The sequence below is a fragment of the Brachycentrus maculatus genome, unplaced genomic scaffold, assembly GCF_059751285.1.
Source record: "Brachycentrus maculatus isolate JH-2025_06_01 unplaced genomic scaffold, ASM5975128v1 h1tg000326l, whole genome shotgun sequence".
NCBI classification, from domain to species: Eukaryota; Metazoa; Arthropoda; class Insecta; order Trichoptera; family Brachycentridae; genus Brachycentrus; species Brachycentrus maculatus.
In genome coordinates, this window is record NW_028281075.1 from 2,730,789 (window position 1) to 2,744,556 (window position 13,768).

Genomic DNA, 13,768 nt, shown 5'->3' on the forward strand with positions numbered 1-13,768 from the left:
CCCTGTTGACTGGTACATGAAGCAGAGGATTGACCACCATTACTTCATTGTCAATGATCAAGATAACACTGCGTTTATATAATTCAGTGCCCTATGCACCATTAGGTACGGTAATTTTTTTGACAAAAAGACACGATTTGACAGGTGCTTTGCTCCATAGATAAAATAACCGAGAATTGTTGCTTTCATAAAAACAAATGATTTTCTCATAGAAATTTCAAAGGTTATTCGTTTCGATGGCCAACCTCTTTGGCGATAAATTTGGTGCATGAATGAAAATATTTATGGAAATATTGTCAATTTAATGGATCGTGTCGTGGGCACTAAAGACTTGTTAGTTATTTTGAATCATAAATATACGACATTAAAATGCGGTATTTCACAAATGGATAAGATCTTCATAAAAGACAAATTAAAATAAGATTTACTTATTTTATTAATTCATCAATTAGTTAGTATTTGAGTTGTTAAATATTAATCATAAACTCAAAATAACCCTTATAGCAGTAATGTCCTTCGCACTAAAATCCTTTCGTCCTCTAAAAACTGTCAACAAAAAAAAATCCTTTTCTATATGCACGAATCTGGAGCGCAGGACTGCTCACTCTACCTTCATATAATCGCTATTGAGTTGACATCGTGTCGATTCGATGCAATGCCCTATGCACCACTTGGGTGAGGATAGGAACTAGTAGAAAGAAAAGGGAAGCTTAAAAAAATCACTTCTTCTTTTAAATCTTCTTCTTCTTTTGTGTCGCTGTCCTTATTGATGAGGGTCGTGACCATACTTTCTGTTTGACTTTTGAATATGTTTTTAACCAACTATTAATTTGAAAAAGCCGTAACAAGGCGAAACAATTGTCACAAATTTTATTTGTATATGTTTTTAACAATAAAATACAATTTAGATGAAGTGTTTGATTAGTACCCAATTCGCAAAGTGAACCACCGCGTTGTGTTGAACTATGGTATTCTTAGAGAATATACTAACGGATTGCTACTAACTACTAATACAAGGCCATAAAACGGGAAGATTACCTTCTACGTTTAGTCCTCACCAAAACGCTACATATCCATTATAAATGATTTTGAGGAATCAGGAATTCTAGCTTGTAAAATTGTTACGTTTTGGTGCGATTTAACAATTTCACATTGGTTTAACACAGGATTGGTTACGTTTTGTCGCAACTTTGATGAATTAAGATTTTAAATAGAATACAGTAAACAAAACAGATAAACATTTAAAGGATTTTTGTGCAATATAAGAATGTAATATTTTGGTGAGGATATTTACAAATATGGGAAAGTACTTTAAATTTCAATTCAATATTGGAAGCGAGTGTTTTTGTATTTTGTTGCCTTTATACGATTATTTTGTCGAAAAATATAAAGATATTATTCCGAATTCGCGTTACAGAGACGTTCCACGTTGCTAACGGTGAGAATAAATATTTTTATTCGAAACGCCATCGTCAAAACAGAAATTAAGTCCAAACGGTAATTAGTCACCCCTTCTCCTGCGGGGGTGTGGTGCGGGGCTATGTGGGGGAGGGTTGGAGGGGGTGGCACGTCCCTTTTGCCGACGCACCTCTTTTCTTCATTCCCGCGAATAAATTTTCCGAAGATAAAATAAAAGTAATTAGAATTCTAGGAAGGTAGGAGAAGGACTCCTCCTTGAAGGCGCACACGCGCAATACCCACGCACGCACACATACACCCACGTCCCGTTACGTCACGCTACCCTAACCAATTATGTATTGGTGTTTCATTTATTATTTTGCAGTTTACGAACTTGGTTCCAAAATCATTAATAACCTCTCTTCAATTCCATGTCAGATTTATATTTCATACTAGGATATAAATTTCATATTAATAGATTTAGATAATCTATCAACAGTTTATGGTGAAACTACATTAAAGAATTCAGATAAAAACTTGTAATATTTATTTTATTTTACCACAAAGATGTCGAAGAGGTCGAATTAATGAAATAAACAACGTAATTGGTTGGTTTTTTCATAATTCGATTGCATTCACACACTGAATTGAACTATTTGAATTATTTTGTATATTAAAAGCGTTGTTAACATTGTGGTATGGTAATATAATAACAATAAAAGTGGTATTACACAAAGTGAATGATGAATGATAAAGAGAGTGTTATTTTAATTATTATGATTAATTCATCACTCAGATTCAACACTCATCCTGCAGATGATACATCAATATATATTATAGGTGTCTCAACTCGAAACGAAGCTTATGTGGATTTCGTACAAAAGTAGATTGATGTATGGATTGCCAGGGCTTACGACCTAGCATTTGATTTACTGAAGTGTTCATTTAACAGGTTTGTGTAAAGTTCACCAATCTGTTCATCATTGTACATCCATATTGTATCAATTTTTGAAAGCTGTTGTTTGATGTCTTTCGTCTCTTACTTATAATTTAGATGTATATATGTATGTGTTATCTTGGCTGTCGGTATTGCTTAATTGCTTAATTAATTGAGATTTCGATAAATAAGTTGAGAGATCTATAATTTATTAAATACCGGATTTGATATTTGAGGGCCTTCTCTGATCATCTTTATCTCGTCAAGCATATTTCACTCGTATACCCATAAATCTGTCTTGATGTAATCTTGATCGAGCCAATACTGCGTTGATTCGATGCGATTCCCTTTACATCACGTGGGAGAGGGCATTATCCAGAGGAGTTTTTTCAATCCGTTGTAAATTCTCAAAGAATTCTGCATCTCCACCGCATTCTTTGAGGAAAACTCGCGCTCCTACGACAAATGGGACTTTCAAAATCAAAAGTTTCCCCTTGTTCTCCGTTTATGTTCGTCTTCGAGTCAAGAGCGTAAATTTATAAATTAAACCGGGTGGTCCGTTATGTATTTGTGAATTCATCCCCATGGATGCCAGAAGGGCGAATATTTCCTATCCTTTCTTAGAAAGAACTCATAACATTTAAACATTTGCAGGGGTGAGCATCAAATAGCTTGACCCTTTTTGTTTGCCAAGGTTCTGATTTTTTTAGGAATCAACTGACGACTATACTTCAACCAATGTAGAGCAATTCCATTTTTACTTATGAGTCATGGATCACCGAGTACAAAGACGTTACTGACAATATTAATTTAAAGGCATTGAGGTTTACTAGAGTTCATTTATTAAATTCATCACCGATCTGTATGTGTACCTCCTTAAAATATTCTAATATCATAGACAGGTTAGATTAAAAATTTAATTCATTTGAAGGGTAAAAAAACTATCTAGTTTTAATTTTCGTCGAAATTTAGGAGCTGAAGAAAATTTTTCAGTTTGGGATTTTTTTTGGGAAAAAACATTTTTCTCTATGCTTGGAGATGCTTTTCTCTATTCTTGGACCATTTGAAATAGCCCTTGAATGGACAGTTTGTTGTTTTTTGCAAATGGCCAATAATGAATTATTTCAATAAATAAAATTATCTCTTTTTTTTTTAAATGTAAGTAATGTTAGTATATAACCACTCACCGAGATTTTTGTCTACCGGTTTTGAGACGTACTCGTCTTTTCATCAGGATAATTGTATTTATAGAAAATGTTAATCAATCGAGGCGAGGACACAAAGAATTCACAAAGTATTTTTATTAGTGCATGTTTCGAAACTGGTAGATAAAAATCTCGTTGTGTGGTTATATATTGACATAAAAAAAAGTTGTAAAAAAAAGGAGAGATAATTTTCACGGAGCAACATCCTGTTTTTCTTTCATCTATATTATTGGTAGAAGGCTTCTGGATAGAGATGTCTTGTAATTCGTTTTTGTGCTCCGGTATTCCTCTTTCTGAATTATTTCCCATCGCAATGAAATAGTTCCGAGTTAATTTAAGTTTCATGAGCAACGAATGCGTAATTATTTTCTTCAGAGGCCTCTGTAATCAACAAACATTTTTGCAAGTGTGGTAAGATAAAATATCTCGAGTAACAACTTCGGGAAAACTCGGCGTTTTACGCAAAGAATGTGCGTTATTAAAACCATTGCTACGTAAAACATTTTAAAACTAATTAATCAAAAATTTCTCCCCTATTTAGCGGCCACATAAAATAAATGAAAATTTGTGTAAATAAATCATCTTTTCGCAGGCTGATCAAAATTCTAAAACATTGAAAATGCCTTATGAAAAAAAGCTGCATTCTTCCAATGTGATTCCTACAAGTTTGATGTATGATTTGTGAAACTCACGTATATTTTTTGTTCCAATAAATAAATGTTTTTGTTATTGTTTTTGTAGCAATAAAAAAAGCAAGTAAAGGAATTGATAGATCTGGGCATAGTTAACATATATAAACACCCTGTTTTGCTAAATTATGTCATGTATACAAAAAAGTAGTTTATTACAGTTGCAGGGTTTTATAGAAAAAAACTAATCAAATATGTATTATATCTGTTAACTTTTGATATTTAATTTGTTTTATTACAATTTTTAAGGATATTTTTGCACTGGTATTCTTCAAAAAAATAAATTGGTGTAATCTGTTTTAGTTGTGTCGTTGTAAGCACTTGGTTTCGTTGCAAGGCGGAATTCTCTGGAATCATTTAAAACATTTTCACTGTTGTTTATTGACATTTTTTGATTAACAAATAAAAAATGCTGCATTTAAATACAATATATGTGTCTTATGCATCTTTTGCTGTAAATAAAGCGAAAAAAATATGCCAAAGCAAAAAAAATAATAACGACGGCATCTACCTATGTTATATTCATAAATACCTTCGTTTGAACATCATTCGAAAATTGCTTTTTATTTTATCAATTTTCGTTTTAAATTTCTCTGGAATAAATTAGAATTTCTGCTTTTATTCATGCAAAATATTATCGGGAAGCATTCAGAACTCATAAAGTATCAGGTAGGCGGCATTTCGAATTAGTCCTTCTTTCTACCTGCTGAACGTTCATTATCAAAGTGTCTGATTATTTTCTCATTTCGATGAATCTAATAAGAGCAATAAAACCCTTTAACGTAATTTTCGCTTTGACAAAAAAATGAAACAAGAGCTGTCGGCCAGTCGCTACTTATTGAGTGAAATAATTTGAAAAGCTTTCGCCTCAGATACGCTGTAAACTAAATTGTAAAATTCTTTTCAAGTCGGTCGCCATTAGGTACCATGTAGCGGGGTGTATGCCCCACACCTACCCTGAGACTAAATGAAGTTTTCTAAGGAAAGGCGTGCAGAGAGCCTTTCTGAACACTCTCTAGATGTGCCTATATTTTTAAACCCTCTTACCCCTTTGAAGAAAAATATGTAGAAAGGTCTTAGAAATGTGAATATAGGTAGGGTGATTGGGAAAATAACGATTCATTAAAAATTAAATTAAATATATTTTAATTTATTAATTCACGATTTACTGAAACAATTTTTTTAAATTTAAAAAAATCTTAACCTCGAATATGAATTAAGTTAAAAAAATAAAGGTTCATGGTTTAATTTTTTTCACATATGTCATGTCATTTAAACGTTTATTTATTTTAAAACAAGCACAGTCAAATGCATATATTATACAAACATCAATCTTTATTGACATTACAATATTTTATGGACTAAACAAAAATATACTTTTATTATTTATCACTCACTTTGTGTAATACCACTTTAAATGATCAATGAATGATAAGGAGAGTGTTTTAGACCATACAAGTAAATAATGCTTGTAATGTACAATGTATAATTATTTATTTTCAAAAAATCCATTGTTCAAATAAAATCTATACCTAGATCCCCAGCATTATTATTTTTTACAATTTTTTTCTGTATTGTGGTTTTGTTTCTCTATTTTCGTTCTTAAAATTAAAAAAATATCCATTTCTTTAATTTATATTTGAAGCAAAGATTTTGTGATTTTCTATTTTATAATTAAAATATAACTTTGTTTTAAAATCATTATACATATTTTATGATAACTTAATTATAATGTCTACTGGTTTAGAAGCTAACTGCAACTTTTTCAAGACTGACTTTCTTTTTTAAGACAACCAGTCTTAAAAAAAGAAGCGGTTAGCTTCGAAACCGGTAGACATTATAATTAAGTTTTAATAAAATATTTATAGTGATTTTCAAACAAAGTTATGTTTTAATTATATATTAATTTCTATTTAATTGATTAAATAATATTTATTTTTTCGTTAATAAAAATTTGAGATCACCCAGTCCGTCTTAGCAAAAAGAAAAGGGTTGAAACTGAAGGAATCGGGGAGGCAGAGACGCGGGTGGACGGTCAGGGGTGGCCCCGCGTAGTGGAGGCGGGGGTGTTTTCGCAAAAGACGAAATAGGACGAAAATAAGAACATACCTAAATGAATATTTAAGAAAGAGTACTCACGGGTAGCTATATACAGCTAGGGTGGCAGTATTATATGAAGGGACAAGGTACCGGATCTCTGGTATTGATTTAGAAGAAGGTATGCTGATGCTGGAATACAATATTCTGTCACAGAAATTCCAATCCTTTTCTGAATTCATGAAAATTTTGTCTCTCACATTTTGACTCACTCAAAATACAAAGATTTGGATATACTAAAAATGTTGAAAATAAAATAACTGGTCAAATAAAAGTTTAATCAAAATTAAAATTAATGTTTTCAGGTGTCTTCTTGTATGTGAAATATTGAAAGAAGTATCTTACATATATTTCATACAAATCTCTGATAAAAGTGACAATTAATCATCTCAACCATATATGGTGATGAAACTAGTATGTGAAAGAAATTGTAAATTAGATGGTAAATACAACTTCCGAAGTTTGAGTTATGTGGTTGTCAATCATTGGTATAATGGTCAATATTACACATCGCTCACTCCTTTCAAGAACGTCATAACACAAAAAACTTGATTTTTCAGGAGAACGTTTTTGAAGTTTAAAAATATAACACAATGTATTTAAAATAAATATCAAGCCACTTATTGAACTTTATACTGTGCAACAGATCTTTTTAGGTAAAACCTGTAAGTTTTTTTTCCATTTGAAGAATATTAAGTATATTTGAAAAAATAATTAAGCAATACCTTATCTTCGAAATGCAAAAACAACACTTACTGCCCTGTAGTGGGTAAATATTAAGTTTAAAATAAGTTTGCCTCTTTTGCTGGGATACAGTACATTTAATGGGCATTCCGAAAACACGCACAACTGAAAAATGACGATTTTTGATTTATGACGTTCTTGAAAGGAGTGAGCGACATGCATGTATTTAGTAATAACTGATCAGCTTACAACCGTTCGTAAACCCTGTAAATACCCAAACTTCCATAGCGTCCATTATCTATGTTCAGATATCAAAACTCGATCTCTTCAACTGACTTTTTAAAAAGCTTTTTTTTATATGCGAGTGGATTGTTGCCATTAATTATGTTTCGAACTTTCTTAACGTGACAATCAACCTATTCGATGAAGTCGTAATTATAATTGGGATTCGGGTGTGACTGTTACCAGTTTCTTATGTTATGACGTATTTCATATTAATTAAAATGTGATATCGTCAATTGCAAACTTTCTTAGAGATTTTTATTACAATGTATTTTTTATTAAAAAATATTTTATATTAATTTGTTTGCTAGGTTTGTTATAATGTTTATTTTTTCAATACATTAATTACGAGTGAGTTTAATGGATACAATATATTAATTACGAGTGAATTCACACTTACCCATATAAAATCAAACAGAATAACTTCTAAGGTAGATTGGTCTATGGTGAGAACCAGTAGTTAGAATTGAAAAATGACTATCCCAGAAAAAATGTATCTAATTGTTAGTAAATTTATAAATTAAAATAGAAATCACTTTTAAATTTCAAATCTAGAAATCGTCATAAAATAAACTAATGTGCGGCAAATACCTACATTAAAATAATTTAAAAAGTTTAAAAGAGTAAAAAAAGTCCAAAACATGTTATGTTTATACGATCGAAAAATATTACAAAATTAGATTAATATTAAACAAAGGTAAACTATATTGTTTTTGTTTTTAGACATTCAAGAACCTATGATTTAAAAGACGCCATCATAAAACGCATTTAAGATATCGTTAAAAAAATTATCATAAAATTTATATTTTCCGACATTCGTAATAGCGGTGATTTGTAAAAACGTCAAAAGAAAACATATTAAAAAAAAACCGTTAAAAACGATTACACATCTATTTAAAGATATTCATAAAATTTGCGATTCATAAAACGTCATCAGAAAACTCATTTAAAAGGTGGTTAAAAATTGTATAACAGAAAATTATTACATTATAATTTCAAAATATTCTGGAAACCTGTGACGTGAAAGACGTCATAAGAAAATTCGTTCGAGACGTGGTTAAAAATTACATATCGAAAAATAAAATATTCATAATTATACATATTCGAAAAACCTGTGATGTGAAAGACGTCATCGGAAAACTCATTTAAGATGTCGTTAAAAATTACATATCAAAAAATCATTTCATTTCTAATTTAAGATATTTAAAAAACCTGTGATGTAAAATACGTCATCAATGGGTATAAAAAAACATTTGGATCAAAAAGGAATTAACAAATGGCTAAATAAAAAGGCCGTTTTTACCATATTCTTTCCATTCATCGAAGTATTTATCAATGAATTTAGAAGGGATTGTTTTATTCGCATTTAATATATTTTGACCACGTTTTCCTGAAAGCCCTACAAGACATGAAGGGGTAAAAGACAATCTTTGTACAAAAATAAGTTAAATTAAAATTCAACAGGAATAAAAATATTTACTATGCCTGCTCCAAATTATATCACAGGTGACTTACTCTCCATGAAATACATGCTTATTGTAGAATTAATTAAAATCGTATGTTTTATTTTATTTTCTTTAGTACCATTATATTTCCTTTATGTTTCAACGAAACAGTTTTTATAAGTCCCTGCTATTACTAAAATAGGTGAACAGGTTTATATAATTTAGGATGATGAGTTTCCATGACGTGTTCAGTTTTAATTTAAGAAAATCCTTACTGAAAATAAATAAACAAGAAATAAATAACCAACTTGTAGAATTGCTTTTTCAAACATTATCCAATATTACGTAAAATGACGCCGACAAGACAAGCCAAGTAAATTTATTTAAACCAAAAAAATATTTTACCATATAATTAAAAAATTATACCATCCATTGATTGATATAAAATATATAAAAACGACGTTTTATCGAAGGAATATTTATTTTTATCAGTTATTATTATTTTTTAAGGTTTTTTCTTCATTTCACGGGTTTATGCGTTCCATTAAAATGCGTAGTAAGACTTCATCGTAATTCATTTATCACATTTTTTTTTCTATTCCAAAGCATGTTTAAATATATATATATATATATATATATATATATATATATATATATATATATATACACAGGGTCCGCCAAATAACTTTTTTTTTTTAAAACAGGGCGCAAAACATCGAGTGTAGCTTCGGCTGTGTGGCACGTAGCGCCGTCCTGTTGAAACCAAATGTTGCCAATATCCTCCTCTTCAATTTTTGTGAACAAAAATCCGTTCAATATGGCCCGATAACGATCGCCATTGACTGTAACGGCCACTCCTTGCTCATTTTCAAAGAAAAATGGCCCAATTATGCCTCTGGACCAAAATTCGCACCAAACAGTGACTCGTTTTGGGTGTACCGGCTTTTCAATGTATGCGTGCGGGTTTTCTGTGCCCCAAATACGACAATTTTGCTTGTTTACATACCCGCCAAGATCAAAATGAGCTTCATCCGAAAAGATGATTTTTTTGGCAAAATCGGCATCTTCTGTAAGTCGATCGCAGGCCCACTCAGCGAAGCGAAAACGCATTGGATGGTCAGTTGGCTTCAACTCCTGAACCAATTGGACTTTGTATGGCGTCATACCAAGGTCTTTATGCAAAATTCGTCTCAATGATGTCTCCGAAATGTTCAATTGTTGAGAACGACGGTGAATTGATGTTGATGGCGCTTCACGCACACTTTCTGCCACAACATCGATATTCTCGGGTGTACGCACTGTTTTTGGCTTTTCACGCTTTGGTTTATCGATGAGGATGCCAGTTTCTTTCACTTTTTTCACAAGATAACGAACATACGGAGCTGACGGTGCTTCTCTTCTTCCAAAAACCGTACGCAATTTTCGCACACATTCTGCAACATTACCATGATTTTCAAAGTAATGTCGCAATATTTTCCAGCGTTGTTCAAGCGTATACACAACCATATTCGCTTAGCGGAAAGATAAAACTAATTATCTGTCAAATCAGACATGAGCTAAGTGTTACCATTCACGAAATAAGCACTAGTTGAAAAAAAAAACTTTAGATGGCGGACCCTATATATATATATATATATATATATATATATATATATATATATATATATATATATATATATATATATATATATATATATATATATATATATATATATATATATATATATATATATATATATATATATATATATATATATATATATATATATAAATGTATGTATGTACATATAGTAATAATCATGCAGGAATTTCCTTTATCATAAAAATTTTCCCTTTATTTTTAGGATTATGTAAAATAGCGTAAATACGCCGACGGGAGCACGCACGCGTTACGCAAGGCAAGACGTGGAAGTGTTACGATCCCCCTTCAGGACTACCTCTGGACCATCAACCCCATCCCCGATTCCCGGCTACGCCACTGGATACGGGGAGAAAGAGGTGACCATCATTACGAGTCGTTATTTTCTAACATTAAGTGTTTCACATAATAACATTTTTATATGAGGATAGAATGAAATATACTGATGGATAGTAATAATTTTTAAAATTGGTGGGTAACTCCCGGTTGTACTCGTACTAAGCTGTTTCTGCTATGAAGAGGGTATGGAGTAAAAAAAAACCTTGGTCTCTTTCGTCGGTTTCCAGGTCTTTTCTTGTCCAGTCCGTAATTCAGATAAAGCTTATGACGGACTGCCTGTAATAGTCGTCCTAGGCTGCGAATTCCCAAGGACACGTGAGATACTGTAAAAGTGTTTATAATTTATTAATGGAGTACATGTAACATACGTCTTCTTCTTCTTGCCTTTATTAGCACTCAAGGGTACATATAGCACTGTATCGTATGGATGCAGTTTTATTTTGATCGTTTATTGCAAATTGTAAAGTTCTAATTAGTCAAGCCTTGCTTGTATCCAGAGTGACACCGAACAAATGTGTGAGTAAAAATTACTTTGATTTTTTTTGACTACCTGGTAATCGAATCCAGGACTAAATGCTCTGTTATATCATTATTCTGTATCATCCAAGAATACATAAAATTATTTTGTTCATGTTCAAGTTATTTTGGTTCATATAATAATTAATGAAAAGGAAGTGTTCCGCGGAATATATTAGAAAGGATGTCGCCCTTAACCCTTTCTCGCAAACTTAAAGAAAGAGGGTCTACATAAATAGGTAATATAGAAAAGTTGTGTAAGAAGGCGGCGTTTCTTATACGCGTAAGAAATAAATGTGTAAAGAACAGAAAAGGGTTGAAGGCATACCCCGTGCTCAAATTAGGGGATGTTTTTGTGAGTGGGGGAGTGATGGGTAACGTGGGAGGAAGAGAAGAAGAGAAATGCTAAAGGAACGTATACATAAGGGGATCTGTTGTGCTTAACGTTAGTAGCTTGATGATAAATTTAATAAGTGAATTTCGATTGAAAAACGGAGTATTATATTATATTAAATGAAGTCTTTATTTTTTATTGAATAATTAATCAAGCTATTCTCGCATTTTTTCCTTAATAATTGTACTTTTATTATAAGGTAGATATAAAGTATTCAACAAATTAACCAGCTGCCTGACATAATTAAAATAGAACTCAGTCAGGGATCCAACACGAATGAACTAAAAAAATATTTTATGGAAAGACATGTGTTAGTGATTACTTATATTTCCTTTTTTTTCCTTTTAACTTAAGTCTTAACTTATGTTTTTTTTATATGCCTATTAACTTCACCTTGTATTGCTTTATATTTTTATTTTGTCTTGTGTTTTCTTGTTAACCTTGATCCCATGTCCCAAAGTGAGAAATGGAAATTACTCATCGGGAATATTATATATCACTTATGTGTACTATGTTTAAATAAATAAATAAATAAAATAAAAAATGAGACGCATACTTTATACGAAATACTTAAGTACTAGAAAAAATGGTAAAATACAAAAAAAAATAATTTCGATTAACTTATTTAAGACAAAAAAATATATTAATGGTTTTTATGTGATTAATGTTCAGAAATCAATGTGTTTTACGCACAAATTTATTTACTTGCAAATAATTAACTTATTTTTAAATATGGTTATTGGCATGTGAACAAACCTCATGTCCACACAGGGGTGTATCTTAAAACCATTCGCTTCGCGGCCTAGAATTAGCGGACGGGCGTAGGGGGTGGGTGGCCGTGGGGGTGGTCGGAGCGGGGCAGGGGTGTACGTGACAGCGCTCTCCTTCGGGCACTGAAGAAGACTGATTGTGCCCAGGACATAACCACCCGGATTCACCTACCCCTCCCGTAAGAAATAAGAAAAGGGTATTTAGGGGGAGCTCGAGGCAACGATAATTATTTATAAAAATTAAATCGATTCCTCTTGTACGTTATAAATACTTCGCCGACTTTATTTTATATGACATAATTAATTTTAAAAAAGCATGTACCTACCACAATTACATTTTGTGATACGTACATATAAAAATCCTAGTCGGCATTTAAGAATGCACAGGTTAAAAAATTAGGTATGTTTAATTTATTTTTATATATTTGATTTTTGCCGGTAAGTGTAAGAAAGAACTAACTTTCATTAGAAGCAATATTCAAGTTGGATATTTTTTACACAAATACTTGGTAAAATTCGACCAGGAATTATCAAGTAAGGTAGACGGTCGACTGCAAAACTGGCGTCGCGAGTTCGATTCCCGCTGATTTCAAAATAAATCAAAATTCAAGATAGATTCATTTTAAATTGGTCTGGGGGTTTGTGGTCATTTTTTTACATCTATCTTTCTGATCCTTACTCTCCTACCTGCACACAAGCCGCAAAAATAAGAGGTTTTGCTGGTTATTCCTGATTAAAAAAAAAGATTCCATAAAGTTGTTGTAATAAAATATATGTAGAAAGTCCGGAATATAAGCATTCAATAAATGTAGAGCTATTTGTTTAAATAGTAATACTATACGCAAGTGGGTACGCTTAGTATTATCATACGTACAAATTTGAATTAACAACACAATAACAAAACCAGTATAATACAATTATATGTGAATGTAGTTGTCCGTTCGAAGAATTATAAGAACGGGGATTTGACTTCTAGTTTAATGTTTTTCATGAATATATTATTCAATAAAATGTTTTTTTTTAAACACAAAACATAAATAATATTATAAATAAATTAGTTGTATATTACTAATCTGTGAGTTTTATAAAATTAACTTTAAATTAAATTAACTGGTTAAGTTGCTTGACATCATTTTAGTATTAATATATTATTAGATTAAAACCAATATTTTTAGCTTTTCCATTTTATTTTTATTTGACCAGCGACCGGGTTTCGTCGTTACCGACATCATAAGACTGGTCATCCAGTCTGATGATGTCGGTAACGACGAAACCCGGTCGCTGGTCAAACAAAAATAAAGTGGAAAAGCTAAAAATATTGGTTTTAATCTAATAATATATTAAAAATGCAATTCCATCACGAAGTGTCAGTG